Source organism: Pristiophorus japonicus, chromosome 9, assembly GCF_044704955.1.
Source record: "Pristiophorus japonicus isolate sPriJap1 chromosome 9, sPriJap1.hap1, whole genome shotgun sequence".
Classification (NCBI taxonomy): Eukaryota; Metazoa; Chordata; class Chondrichthyes; family Pristiophoridae; genus Pristiophorus; species Pristiophorus japonicus.
Window position 1 is genome coordinate 218,823,639 of NC_091985.1, and position 15,312 is coordinate 218,838,950.

The 15,312-nt window shown below is 47.0% G+C and overlaps 1 pseudogene; it reads right to left on the reverse strand.

The window, feature by feature from the left end:
* Nucleotides 1–13,498, reverse strand: part of LOC139273708 (zinc finger protein 721-like) — a 494,469-nt pseudogene extending 480,971 nt beyond the window's left edge.
* Nucleotides 13,499–15,312: the final 1,814 nt, after the last annotated feature.

The window sequence follows — 15,312 nt, forward strand, 5'->3', positions numbered from 1 at the left end:
GAACCGATTTCCTTTAGCAGATGGGTCAACAACCAGGGGGCATAGATTTAAAGTAATTGGTAGGAGGTTTAGCAGGGATTTGTGGGCAAATAATTTCACTCAGAAGATGGTAGGGGTCTGGAACTCATTGCATGAAACGGTGGTGGAGGCAGAAACTCTGACCACATTTAAAAAATACTTGGATATGCACTTGAAATGTCATAACCTACAGGCCTATGGACCAAGAGCAGGAAAGTGGGACTAGGTTGGATAGCTCTTTGTCAGCCAGCATGGACACGATGGGCCGAATGGCCTCCTTCCGTGCTGTAAATTTCTATGATTTTATGAATTCTGCATTGCTGATTCTCTGGACTCTTGTCCATCCTCCACCTCATCATTGGCGGTTGTCCCTTTACTTGTCTGGGCCCTAATCTCTGGTATTCCCTTCCTAAACCTCTCCATTTCACTCGTCCTTTAAGACCATCCTTAGAACCTATCTCTGACCACACTTTTGGGAACTTGTACTCATCTCTCCTTTGGCTCAGTATATTGTTTTGGCTAATTATGTGAAGCGACTTGGGGTGATTTACTAAGTTAACGGCGCTATATAAATGAACGTGGTAGTTGTTGTAATGAGCAGTCCCTCCTGGCCAATCCCCTCTCCACATGTATCTAGATGGTCCGGTACATTTATAAAGATCAGGTGGGTTTAGCTGCAGTGATCCATCTATGTTATTGCTCAGACCCTCCTGGTCAGTCTCCCACATGTATCTAGGTGGTTCGATCCATTTACACCGATCAGGCTGTACTGAATCCATTAGTGGTACTGAACCGCTGATCATCGCAGTCCAATGGTGCAGCACAGGAAAGGAATCAAACCGTGATTCACAACATGTTCATCTGTAAATAGCTCAATGACTGTTCTGAACTAACGGGCCCTCAACTGCTCCCCGCGGAGTTCACCGTGTCAGGCCGGACTCGGTCTGTGCTGGAGAGAAGTCAGGATGTGGTGGCTCCGAAAGGGGTTGCGGTAATGGTAAAAACAAGAGCGAGGGATGTGAGGCATCGCTTTAATATCCCACAGTGCAGATTATCTGCCTTGTTGGGAGAGACTAAACAACTGATTGACCGCCGGAGCGATGAGAGCCCTGACCACAAACGGGAGCGTGATGGGAAGGATGCAGAGGTGGAGAATATTTCCCCTTTGGATGGTGCCAGCTCCAGCTCGTGGGGTTATGCTGAATATTCGACTGTCCTGTAAAAAGAGCGCATGCCCTTCAGCTGCCAGGACGAAAGAATGAGTTGACATCGAAATCCCGCCTGGGAGTTAAAAAACCGTCAGCTCCAGTTTTATTGGTCAATTACATGTCGTGATGCAACGTGCCCAATTCATTCACGAGAACCTAGTCCAATGTTCAGTGAATCCATAAAACTCAGAACGAACCATTGTGTGCTTTCCGGCAATCCAAACATTACAATAAAATAGGCATTGAGTCGGCGGCAGTCGGGTTGGGAGGATGTGGTGAGCAGACGAAAGAAAGGCTCTCAACCAGCAATCGTACATTATACAGCGGGCCAGGAGAGGGCGCCAGAGAGCCGTGCCGGCTCGAGGCAGATTCAGAGACCCACCGGTGGGGAAAGACCAATCTTACAATACACAGCGGGCCAGGGGAGGGCGCCAGAGAGCCGCGCTGGCCCGAGGCAGGTACAGTGACGCAGCGGTGGGGAAAGAGCCCGAATGCGGTTGAGTCCCTACCAGCAGATGGCGGCAGAGAGCCTCGCCTGCCACAAGTGCAGTGGCCCAGCGGCAGGGAAAGGCCCTGAGGGCGGATCAACCCTTATCGGGCCTGGGCGGTGCGGAGAGAGAACAATGAATGGAGGGAACATTGGGCGAATTCTGTTGCTCCATTCGGATCCTGCTCAACCTGATTTACTCTGTGTGCTCTGTCTAGGCGCTACTTTACTCCCAAATACGGAAAGACAAACATCTGTCCCGGGGGTTGGATTTGATTCCTTGGTTCATAGACATCCAGTGACCCCGCCGTGATCCCGGCAGAGTTTTCTCCGGGTTTCCCGAATCCAATATGTGGCGGAAGCACACGGTCCAGTTACCGCCCGATATTGGGATCCCGCCTTGGATAGGGGCGGGGCGGGGAATCTGGCGGTGAAATCACTGCAGCAATGACATGGGCAATCTGCATTTCGGTTGTGAAAATTTCTGGACCACAGCAGTGTCTGAGGAAGCTGGTTCCTCTCACACTGAAGCCTCACATTCACACACTCTTCAGCTTGTTTTTATTGTGTGAAATACACCCCAGGACCACCTGAGGACAAAAGGCCGATGGAGAACACAGCCCAGGACCAGTAGGAGGAGGTTGTCCTTGGCAGTGAGTGTCACCCCCAGCTCCACCTGGAGTCCGCTCCAAGTGTTGGTCACTCTCTGGGCGGAGAGGAATTCCTGAGATTGGTCCTGTTTATCTTCGCTCAGTGTTACCCCGTGTCCCAGAGTCCTTCTCTCACAATTTAACTTAAAGTGATGTTTTAAAGTCCCGCATAACCACCTTGTTCCGAGCTCCTTCCAGCTTCTCCTTTTCAGTTTGTGAAGTCCATGTTTCCCCAGTCTATCTCAAACCTCAGGCCTTTGACACCAGCATCAGCCTCTGCCTCTTGTCCACACCGCCTCCAGTGGCTGGAGGTCTCACAGCGCCTTGCAGATAATGAGCCATCAGAAATGGCCAGCACTGAGCAGACATCCCACTAAACCTCCGGATGGAAATCTCCTCACAAACAGCAACCTGCCGAGTGGTGAGAGAACTCCAGCAGTGGGGGATAGAGGAATATAAACAGTGACAGTGAATAACAATTGGGGCCTAAGTGTGAGGAGGCAGTGTCTCAGAGACTGGGTGAGACTTGGACACACACTGTCCAAATGTGAGGAGCCAGTGTTTCAGAGACTGGGAGCAGGAGATGTTCCTGGAACGAGTCTGAAGTCCTGCTGTGAAATTAAATCTGGGCCTGGCCTGGCTCAGATCATCTTCCTGCTCCATTAGAGCAGAACTGCCAGCAACAAAGATCCGAAATTTTAACAAGGAACATTTTAATCATAATTCCAATTTAACCTTCTCCAATAATACATCATTGAGAGTCAGTAACAATGAACTGTTCCGTGTTTTAGAATCGAACAGAACCCATTGTCTCCCCGGTTACATCAGTTGTCACCACGGTCCACATGAAGGAAGACTCAGTGTCTGCCCCATGTCTCCCCGCACTGACATGTTGTGCTGGGATTGGTAAGCTCCATCCCTCTTGTTTTATTATCTCATAAAATCAGCGGCAGTTCTTTATATTATCGACCCACACCATGGAAATTACTCCAGACCCTGCAAAACGGGCAGGAAATCCCCCTGAGAGAGACCATAATGGGGCTAGTGTGGGGCATGAAACCAAGTTGTATTGGGAGGCTATCTGGGTCTGTGTCTAAGGCCCATGTGCTGTCTTTGGCCGATACTGCAATGCCGTCCCAGCACAGTGTTAGAGTTTGAAAATTACACCCCGGGAGATGCTGGGTAGATTCAAATTATTGCTGATTGACTGCAACCAGTAAACTCAAAGTCCAACAGTGGGTGAAAGCACTTTGCTCCGGGCTGTAAAAGCGACATTCCTCTGCCGGAATCACTGGCCATGGCGGGGAACAGCTCAGCTTTGCTTAGAGTGGCCAGAGATCAGTGAATTTGGTGAAGAGTGTCTGTGACCAAATTGATCCTGGTGTTGAATTTCCACCAATCAACACTGGACCTCAAAATCCCATTCACCTGTGGACAGACGCCAAGAGCTGTTCCCATGTGTTCTGAATCTCCGGGACTATCCCTTTGTGTATAATGGTTTATTGGGGATATTTCCTCTCTTTAAAGAGCCGTGAAAGAATCCTTCAGTATCTTGCACTCCCTAAATGGTCTATGGGGATCTACAGCCGGATCCTCTGCTGGGATACACTGTAGCGTCTCACGGGAGCAGTCACAACCATCAAGGCCTCACTCCCAGTTTTACTCCTGTGCCCTCAGCCCCACAGGTTTAACTCTATGAACAGTAGGTTCTGGGATGTAATCCTTTTTAATCGGTAGTATTTCTCTATTTGGAGTTCCAGCTCCTACTCACTCCCACAGTTTACCAGGAGTTCACCGATCAGGTTTCTCTTCATTTCTTTGCAATGGTTATTTCCCTCATCCTGGGATCCCGGGTCTGCAGCAGAGGTCACAGCCCATGGTTATAATGGAATGGACACCAGTCTGTCATTCTATATCAGCCCTTCTGTCTGTTTCCTCTGCCTCTCACAGCTGTAAGAGTGGGGCATATTTGCACTTCCAGGAGCACAGCCATTGGTCAGTCTTACCCTCCTGCCCATAACACAATTATTCTCAGACCATTCATCAAGTTCCTCCAAACTCTCCGGGACTCTGGCATTACAATGTGGTACAATACACACAACAATGCCTTGTTATTATCTCATGTGTGTCCTTAATGTGAACCATTACAGCCCAGAATATACGGCAGTTACACCTGATCTGGGCCGCTGGGATTACTGTTTATATTTGTTAACAGACCTGTTTTGTTTATTTGATAACATTCCACCAGTGCACCATGGCTGCAGTGTGTACCATCTACAAGATTCAGCAACTCACCATGGCTTTCATCACCTAGACCTGGGCTGGGCAATTACTTGGACTGGAGGGCCACTTAACAAGTTTTATTGAGCTGTTGAGGGCTGCCCACCAATGTTGGCTCGAAGGTGCATGGCTGCACGGTCAGCAACAATCACATGGTCCTGCGCAGGCCCATCCCCAGCTCCTGCCGCTGAAAGAGACACTGCGCATGTGCGACTGCCTCGTGGCCAAGGACCAAATTTAAAGGGACCACGCATGGAAATCAAATTAGAGGGAACATTTGATAAACATGAACATTGCATAAACATAAATTCAGATAGTAGTCAGATGCTATCTTACATACACAACATGTTGTCGATACCACCTAGAAATGAATCAAAGATAAAAATTGAAAATATTGTGGTATCTTCTGATCTCTGTAAATCATCATCATAGGCAATCCCTCGAAATCGAGGAAGACTTGTTACCACTCTAAAAGTGAGTTCTTAGGTGATTGAACAATCCAATATGGGAATTACAGTCTCTGTCACAGGTGAGACGGACAGTTGTTGGAGGAAAGGGTGGGTGGGACTGGTTTACCGCACACTTCTTCCAGTGTCTGCGCTTGGTTTCTGCATGCTCTTGGCGACGAGACTCGAGATGCTCAGCGGCCTCCCAGATGCACTTCTTTCACTTAGGGTGGTCTTTGGCCAGGGACTCCCAGGTGTCGGTGGGGATGTTGCATTTTATCAAGAAGGCTTTGAGGGTGCCCTTCAAACGTTTCCTCTGCCCACCTTGGGCTCCCTTGCTGTGTAAGCATTCCAAGTAGAGCGCTTGCTTTGGGAGTCTTGTGTCAGGCATGCAGACAATATGGCCCACCCAACGGAGCTGGTCAAGTGTGGTCAGTGCTTTGATGCTGGTGATGACAGCTGCAAGAAAAATGCAGGAAACAGCTTCAGCCCTTGTACATGGCCTTCTTTGAACTTACAAAGGCCTTTGACACTGTCAACCGCAAGGGACTATGGAGCGTCCTCCTCCGCTTCGGCTGCCCCCAAATGTTTGACACCATCCTTCACCTGCTCCACGATGACATGATCTTGACCAACGGATCCACCACAGACCTAATCCACGTCCGGACCGGGGCCAAGCAGGGCTGCGTCATCACGCCAACCCTCTTCTCGATCTTCCTCACTGCAATGCTCCACCTCACACTCAACAAGCTCCCTGCTGGAGTGGAACTAAACTACAGAACCAGTGGGAACCTGTTCAACCTTCGTCGTCTCCAGGCCAGATCCAAGACCGTCACAACCTCTGTGAATCAGTGCTGTGAAACAGAACTGTACCCTCATTAGAGCCTGTGTCAGCATCAATTTCCCACCTCTGTTATCCTCATGTCCCTCTGCAAAGATTATTAATGCCGTCCCAATTGGTGCCATGTGAGAACTCCCCTGCCGTCATACTCTGGATACCAGGAGAGGAAAGATGCAACGCCGGTCACTCTCTTCAGTAAAAGATCTGCGGAGATGAGCAGCCATGACCCCACTCTAAATTGGATAGGGCATATTCTAGTATGCAGTGCATTCTGGGTACTTACATCCGCCATTGGGGCAAGTCTCACGGAATGGATCCTTTTAATCGGCCGGGGTGAATCGATTTTGCGAATTATTATTTTGAATTAAGTATTACTATGGTTTTTCTTTGGCTGCAGTTCGATTCTGTCTCTGACCCATGAGAAGTGAAAGTGGATAGACGAATGTGCAGCTCGAGCTCCGGCTCGCGTTCTATTTCTGTCCCATCCAGCGGACCGGATAGAATGTCTTGGCGGGCCAGATATGGTCCACAGACCATATTTTGCCCACCACTGCTCTACACTGTCCCATCAAACACTCCCAGGTCATGTACAGCTTGGCTTACATACAGTGTAAAGCATATTTAAACTACGCATCAAAACTCACAGGTCAGGTACAGTATGTGTTAGATACAGTGTAAAGCATATTTAAAGTTGCCATAAAACACTCCCATATCAAGTCCAGCACCCAGATAGATACTGAGTAAAGCTCCCTCTAATCTGTCCCATGAAATCCTCCCAGGTCAGGTAAAGGTCCCTCTACAAACTCGTATCAAACACTCCCAGGGCAGGTAAAGCACGGGCTAGATACAGCGTAAAGCTCCCTCTACATAAGATGTGAAATCTGTTACTTTCTGTATCATTCATCATTTTTTTGATCTGATTTAGTAAAAATCCTCCATAAATATTGCATATGACAGGGTAGAGAGAGGAACAAGTGAGTGTACAACTGAACCCAGTCACTATTTCTCCTTCATTTCCCTGTCGTCACGATTTTTCCTTCATTTGCAGATGCTCCCTGACCAGTCCCCATTTATTCATTTACAGATGCTCCCTGACCAGTCACCATTCCTCCTTCATTTACAGGCACCCTCTGACCAGTCACCATTTCTCCTTCATTTACAGATGCTCCCTGACTGGTTTCCATTTTTACTTCATTTATAGATGCTCTCTCACCAGTCACCATTTCCAGTCACTCCCTGACCAGTCAACAATTCTCCATTTACAGACGCTCCCTCACTGGTTTCCTTCATTTACAGACGTTCATTTTCTCCCTCTCCTGGAGTTTGCCGCGGGGCCGCTTTGTAGACCTTTCTGTTGTGGCTTTAAGCAGATGAAACCCTGTGGTGTGGAGCAAACATTGCAACATTTGGTAGTGAAGTGGATTCATTCAGGAGAGACAACAGGGATTATTGCAGAAAATAACACAGTGTGGTGAGAAAGGAAATGCAGTGGATGTTGTGCAGATGGATTGGCAAAACGTGTTTGATAAGGTGCCAGACATGAGGCTTGTTTATCAAATTAAGGCTCACGATATTAAAGGGAGTGGGGCAGTGTGGACAGGAAGTTGGATAAAAGGCAGAAAGCAGAGAGTAGTGGTTAATGGATGTTCTTCAGACTGGGGGAAAGCAAACAGTGGTGTCCCTCAGGGTCAGTGTTGGGACCATTGCTCTTAATATAGAGACAGGATCTGGATTTGGGTATATGGGGCACACGATCAAACTTTCCAGATGACACCAAATCTGGGACCATGACCAACTGTGAGGACTGCAAGTGACTTCTGTGTGAATATACAGGTTAGTAAATGGCTCCGGTAGATGTCAGATAAAATTTAATGCAGAGAAATATGAGGTGATATATTTTGGGAGAAGACAATGGTCGGAAAAGTAGATTTAACGGTAAAAGTGTAAAAGGAGTAGACTGAAACAGTAAAGAGATATCAGATTCTAGCTAATGCCATGTGATATTAATTAGCAGGTTTGAGAATCCAGTTTCAGCAACTTGAAGAAGAAATATAAGATGAGCAGATTTTCTGCCCTGTACTGTATCTTGTATTGATCCATCAATCAGAGTAAACATGCAAGTCCCGCGTGTCCACAGTAACTGACATGAGGTCAGCCCGCTGGATGGAACCTCGGGCACCCTGAGCTTGATCTCCGGTGTCTCCAGTCCCGACTGCCCCCTTACATCAGTCTCCCTTCACTTTTATTCCCTGCAGTGATCCATCCCTGGCTTCTCTGCTGGATTTTGGCAGGAAGCAAGGAAAAGACAGCTGGAACTTGAACGCATTCCCTGGATCCCAGCAGATACTTTTCTTCGGTAATGTTCTCAATATCCCTAAACTACTCTGCCTACTGTTAATTATATTATTTCTTATAGTTTCACAATTATAGGTATAAACATCGCATATTATAATCTAATATATTACCCAATCTGGTTTAAGCTTACATTGTGGTCAATAACAGACAAACCCTGTTCTTTCCCCTGATCTGATTAGAATTTCCAACTAGCCTATTCTGTGGAATAGAATGTCTTACCAGTGTTACCATGGGTCTGCTAATTCCCACGGGCAGATCAGACAAAGTGCTTTTAGTGGGAGGCCCAGCAGTGAAAGTGAAACCAAACCAAAGGGAACAAATAAAGATTTAAACCAAAGGAACAGGAAATGGAACAATGGGAAAAAAAACACAACTGGCCCAAAAGTGTGATTAATTTTCCCAAAAGGTCGGTCTAGACAGTTAGAAACTCCTCCTGGTGAGTGTGTGCCTGCAGGACTCGGCTTCACTCCAGTGTTTAAAGGCACAGAGCGCTGGCCTCACACCCAGGGGGCAATGTGTGGGAATTCCAGGGGCAGTGAGGACACGTCCAGAAATACCCCAGAGCAGTGAATGCCCACTGGGCCCCAGCACATGCTCAGGGGAAACCCCAGGAATGGGCAAAGCCAGAATGCCCACTCTGAACCCAGTTTGCTGCTTCCTCTGTGCCCAGCACTGCCTCCATCCCGGCACACGGAAGTGGAATTTCAGCCTCAGTGTTACAAGTTTCATCGGTTACAGGCAGGAAAGAGGAATAGTTCACACTGACACCGAGCTGTGTGATCGGGTCAGTCTGTATATGACTGACGGGCCCTTTTGAGTGGTCAGGTTTTTAAATTCCCCGTAACTCTAATCCCAGATATAAGAGAGGAGAGATCTGTGTTTAAATCAAAGAGTCTCCTCAGAGATTCTCTGAGAGAAGGAACTGGTCAGCTTTAAACACCAGAAAGAGAAAAAATGTTAGAAATTTCCAATTAGCATTTTTTGACCAATTTCATTTCCCACAGGGATGGGGAATTCTAGAATAAGAAGGAACTGGTCATGATTTGAAAGGTATTGAAGGATTCGAGGAGCTCTTACATTTGGGATATTTATTTTGTCTTCTCAAGGAGTTAGATAACAGACTTCTTGCTGTGAATATAAAGTTGCATTATTGGGCCATGATGTATTTACTTGTTTATGTTTGGTTAAATATATTTTCTGAGTGGATTTAAATTCAAGACAACGTTTTCAGGCATGATGCTCTATTCACACATCGAGGGTGAGAGAGATGCTGTGGGGCACACGCAAAGTCCAGTAGCTGAAAGTGATTCACAGACTGGGTTTTGTGTTTCGTGATCCCGGGCATGTTACCAATACCATCGCTGCATCCCAAGGCTAGGAGAGGCACGCTGGGAGGTATGGGGAGCTGGGACTTGTCCATGAAGTAACTGAAGGTATGAAAACTGAAATAAAGTAGAATTAGAAAGGAGAAAAGGCCCAAAAATGTAGCAGTCAGTAAAAGGACATCAATTAGTCTCCTCTTATCTAGGAGACATTAAATATCGACACACTGTTATTTGAAATATCAAAATATTAAACTCCAGCTCAGTTAAAAGATTATCAACACCAGCAGAAACAAACTCCAACAGTCAGAATGAACATGATTCAATCAGGGATGTGATTAACAGCAGCAACAACAGCAGAATTCAAACCTTGCAGTCACTTGTGAGCTCGCTGGTGTCTCAGTAGGTGGGATGACTGAGTGAATCCCTTCCCACACTCAGAGCAGGTGAATGGTGTCTCCCCAGTGTGAACTCGCTGGTGTTTCAGCAGGTCGGATGACTGAGTGAAACTCTTCCCACACTCAGAGCAGGTAAATGGTCTCTCTCCAATATGAACTCGTTGGTGTCTCAGCAGGCTGGATGACTGAGTGAATCCCTTCCCACATTCAGTGCAGGTGAATGGCCTCTCCCCAGTATGAACTCGCTGGTGTTTCAGCAGGGTGGATGACTGAGTGAAACCCTTCCCACACTCAGAGCAAGTGAACGGCCTCTCCCCAGTATGAACTCGTTGGTGTATCAGCAGGTCGGATGACTTTGTGAAACCCTTCGCACATTCAGAGCAGGTGAACGGCCTCTCCCCAGTGTGAAATCGCTGGTGTGCCAGCAGGTCGGAAGACCGAATGAATCCCTTCCCACACTCGGGGCAAGTGAATGGCCTCTCCCCAGTGTGAACTCGCTGGTGTATCAGCAGGTGAGATGATCGAGTGAATCCCTTCCCACAGTCAGAGCAACTGAACGGTCTCTCCCCAGTGTGCACTCGCTGGTGTGTCAGCAGTTCGGATGACTGAGCGAATCCCTTGCCACACACGGAGCAGGTGAACGGCCTCTCTCCAGTGTGAATTCGCTGGTGAGTTACAAGATGGTATGACCGAGTGAATCCCTTCTCACACACTGCACAGGTAAATGGTCTCTCCCCAGTGTGAACTCGCTGGTGTGTCAGCAGGTCAGATGACCAAATGAAACCCTGCCCACACACGGAGCAGGTGAACGGCCTCTCCCCAGTGTGACTGCGCTTGTGCCTCCCCAGGTTAGATGATAGGCTGAAGCCTTGTCCACACACAGAGCACATATACCGTTTCTCCCTGCTGTGAACGGTGCTTTTAGCTTTCATGCTCAAAGGTCGATCATATTTCGGTCCCAATGTAACGAGTAACTCCGTGAGATCTTGGCGTGACATTTGGTTTGAGATTCCCGTCTGCAAATCCTCCCCTTTTGACACCCTGTAAAATGAATTTCAAACAGGAAACAGAAGGTTGAGAGAGAACCTACCTAAACATAAAGACAGGTTGTGAAATTGAGCTTAATGAATCTGGTCATTTGTTGGGCTGGCACTGGAGAAATGTCACCAAAGAAGCTGCTAGATTGTCGTTAAAAGTCTAACTGGTCACAATGTCCTTCAGGGAAGGGAACCCACCTTTCGTGACAGTCCCACATGGGAAATTATTGGTCCTACTGGGCTCAGAAATACTGGGGGTTAAACCCAGCAACTTCTCCATCTCCAATCCAGCTCAAACTGATGCAACAAACAGACCCACACAGGAGGCCCGGAACCGACCTCCGCATCCAGCGCCCACCCCGACACAGAGCGGCCTGCTGTATAAATGCAAGTTGTCGTTTTCCTTGTGTGGGGGAGGTGCTGCCCCTGGGGCTTCCTGGTGCCGGAGCCCTGGCCGCACGTCCACCAGGCCCTGCGGCTCTGACTCGGGGTCTGAGACCTACATTCAGTGTTGCTGAGGCCGCGCTCGCTCTGCTCAGTCTCCGGGAGCCGCTCCACACAGGAAGGCGCTCTCCGGGATCAGCCCTTCCCGTGCGCTGTCCCCCTGCTGATGGAGATAGGGCATACCCCCCCATGCAGGACACTCTGGGTAAGACTATCTGCCATTGTCGGGGAGTGGTACAACACAGAAGGAGGCCACTCGGCCCATCATGTCTGTGCCGGCCTTTTGGTAGAACTATTCAACGAGTCTCACTCCTCTGCTCTTTACCCGTAGCATAGTATATTTTTCCCTTCAAGTATTTATCCAATTCCCTTTTGAAAGTTACTATTGAATCTTTCAGGCAGAGCATTCCAGATCACAACTAGTCGCTGTGTAACAAATGATTCCACATCTCACCTCCGGTTCTTTTGCCAATAACTGAAGTGCCTCATCCACTCCTTGCTTTGGAGGCAGTTCAGTGAAGGTTCACTAGGTTGATTCCGGAGATGAGGTGGTTGACTTATGAGGAAAGGTTGAGTAGGTTGTCTACTCATTGGAATTCAGAAGAATGAGAGGTGATCTTATCAAAACGTATAAGATTATGAGGCGGCTTAACAAGGTGGATGCAGAAAGGATGTTTCCACTGATGGGGGCGACTAGAACTAGAGAGCATGATCTTAGAATAAGGGGCTGCCCATTTAAAACAGAGATGAGGAGAAATTTATTCTCTCAGAGAGTTGTAAATCTGTGGAATTTGCTGCCTCAGACAGCTGTGGATACTGGGACATTGAATAAATTTAAGACAGAAATAGACAGCTTCTTAAATGATAAGAGGATAAGGGGTTATGGAGAGCGGGCGGGAAAGTGGTGCTGAGTCCATGATCAGATCAGTCATGATCTTATTGAATGGCAGAGCAGGCTCGAGGGGCCATTTGGCCTACTCCTGTTCCTATTTCTTATGTTCTTATCCCTGGCACCATTCCTTCTGCACCCTCTCTAAAAGCTTGGCATCATTCCTAAAGTTTGGGGCCCAGAATTGAACGCAGTACTCCAGCTGAGGTCTAACCAATGTTTTATTAAGGTTTAGCATAACTAAATATCAAATGCTGATATTTCCGTGATGCGGTTTAAATGGTGAGGTATATCCAGTCAGTTGGATTTGTAAATAAGACTGTGAACCGAAAGAAGCACATTTGGAGTGGAGAGCCGTGAGACACGCTGTGTAACCAGGCTCAAACACTCTGCACATCCCAGACATCACTTGGTTCCCACTTGGCATGAAAGGAATATGCTACTTGCAACAATTCATTGGATTTGATTTCAAATATTAGTATAGAAACTGAATCATGTTTCTATGATTGCTTTCCCAACTCAGATTCAAGGCCTCGATTTTTTTCTTTGTCTGTGTACAGTCCCAGCATTCCAACCCTGGGACTGTACATGGAGATTCTAAACCTGGGACTGTACATGGAGATTCTAAACCTGGGACTGTACATGGAGATTCTAAACCTGGGACTATAGACGGGGCATTCCAGCCCTAGGACTATAGAAGGGGACCCATCTCTGGGGCTCTAGCTACAAATGTGTGGGATGTAAACTGAGTAGCATCTTTAGACGAGATGGTGAGGGAAAAGTAACTGAGGCTGCAATTTTCACACGGGCACTTGGCCCCAGTTGGGACCAAACACTGAAGCCCCACCCAGGTTTTGCACCAAGAGAACAGCGCATGCGCTTTACTACTCACTGTTTCAAGATGGCGGAGCGTGGAACCGGCCTTCCTGTACAAAGATGGCGGCAGTTAGCCTGGGCCTGTGAATTGGAGAAAGCCGCGAGCTGCAAACGTGGGGCGATCAGGTTATTATTCCAGGCTTGCGGCATACACCAGTTGTTTATGAAGCCTCTCCGCCCACTCGCGGATCCATTACGCCCCTCCGCCCCATGAATCTTACCGAGTTGTCCGCAGCCTCTCCCTACTGTCTCTCTCCACCATTACACGCAGCGCGGATGCTCCTAACCAAGGCGGATTTCGCGCTTGCGCGCTGGGATCTTGTAGACTGGGTGCGGCACATTCTCCCCCGCGGTGCATGCTGGGGAAGAAACCCGCCATTGAAAGGCCACGTTTGTCAATAGACCTGGATTTATTGTAATTGCTTTGAGCACTGAACCATGTTCATTCTGGCAGCTAGAGTTTGTTTCTTCTGATTTTAATAACCCCTATACCTGGGCTGAAGATTACCATTCCTCATGTTGAGGCTCTATAATTCCCAAGCGGAGCATAAACGCCGGCATGGACTGGATAGTGTATGTGCCGTATATCCTATGTAATTTTGTAGTCTCAGTGCGCAGCACACTCGCCTGTGAGGGAGCACTGCGCTGTAAACCGAGGCCCCGTTTGCCCTTTCAAGTGCGCTAAAAGATCCCATGATACTACATTTATTTCGAAGAAGAGCGGGGGAGTTATCCCCGGTGCCCTGGCCAATATTTATTCCTCAATCAATATAACAAAAAAACAGATTATCTGGTCATTATCACAATGCTGTTTGTGGGAGCTCGCTGTGCGTAAATTGGCTGCCGCGTTTCCCACATTACAATCGTGACTGCACTCCAAAAAGTACTTCATTGGCTGTTAAAAAAAAACTTTGAGACGTCCGGTGGTCGTGAAAGGTTTTATAAATTGGTGTCTCAGTGTAAGTGGTCCCTGGATTTGGTGCTTCAGTGGTTCCAGGTTTTTTGTCACAGTATTGGTAATCCCTGGATTTGGTGTCATGGTGTAAGTTGTCCCTGAATCTAGTTTATCAGTGTAAGTGGTCCATGGATTTGGTGTCATAGAGTAAGTGCCCCCTGGATTTGGGATCACAATGCATGTGGTCCCTGGATTTGGTGTCACAGTATAAGTGGACCCTGGATTTGGTGTCATAATGTAAGTAGTCCCTGGATTTGATGTCAACAACATTTCTTAACTGGGACTGAGGCCAAACCCGCAGCCCAGCAATATGTTCAGCACAGAATGATCCCACACAAATCTATTCCCAAATAACATAGTCCACATTAATTCACCAGAAACAGTTCAATACCCACAATTAACTGCAGCACTGCGCCTAACTTCAGTGAAACACACAATTCAAAATATTTTAAAGAGGAAGTAAACCACATTATAGTGGTCAGGGCATCAAATCCAGATTTCTTATTTTTCAGTACAAGCAATGGCACAAACACCTTGAAGATAAATCTTATCAATTTACTACACTTCCCTGACTTTCACAAGAATTTGCATTAATACCAGATTGCACCCAGATGATTTATGCCAATTCACCCAAGAACAATGATTTAAGAAAAAAATCCAAATTGATGGTGTAATTTTCCTGTTTTCATCTTAAACCTTCATTCACTCCCTTTCATTAACTTTGATACAGTATTCACCATTTCATTCAAGAGCCCCGGAGGAATTTTACTGTCTAATACAATATTATCTTAATATCTTTAAAACATAGATCAAACATTCCCACTTGCTCCAAGTTATAACCCATTTTGTTTGTTTAATTTTATTTAACCATTTTTACTTAACTCTTCTTGGACCTTTTATTCCCCAAAATATGCCAGAGAGCAATTCAGTCTGCGAGATGAAGGATGTTAGTTAATTTTAACACAACAGTCTCCCTCCAAAAACTTCTTTCTGAATATGTAGTTTGGACAAGACTACATTGAATGGCTCTTTTCAAAAAGCAAACTTGATTATCCCCTTAAATTTCAGCTAACTTTCCCTCCTCATGTGCTTGAACAGCACATCAA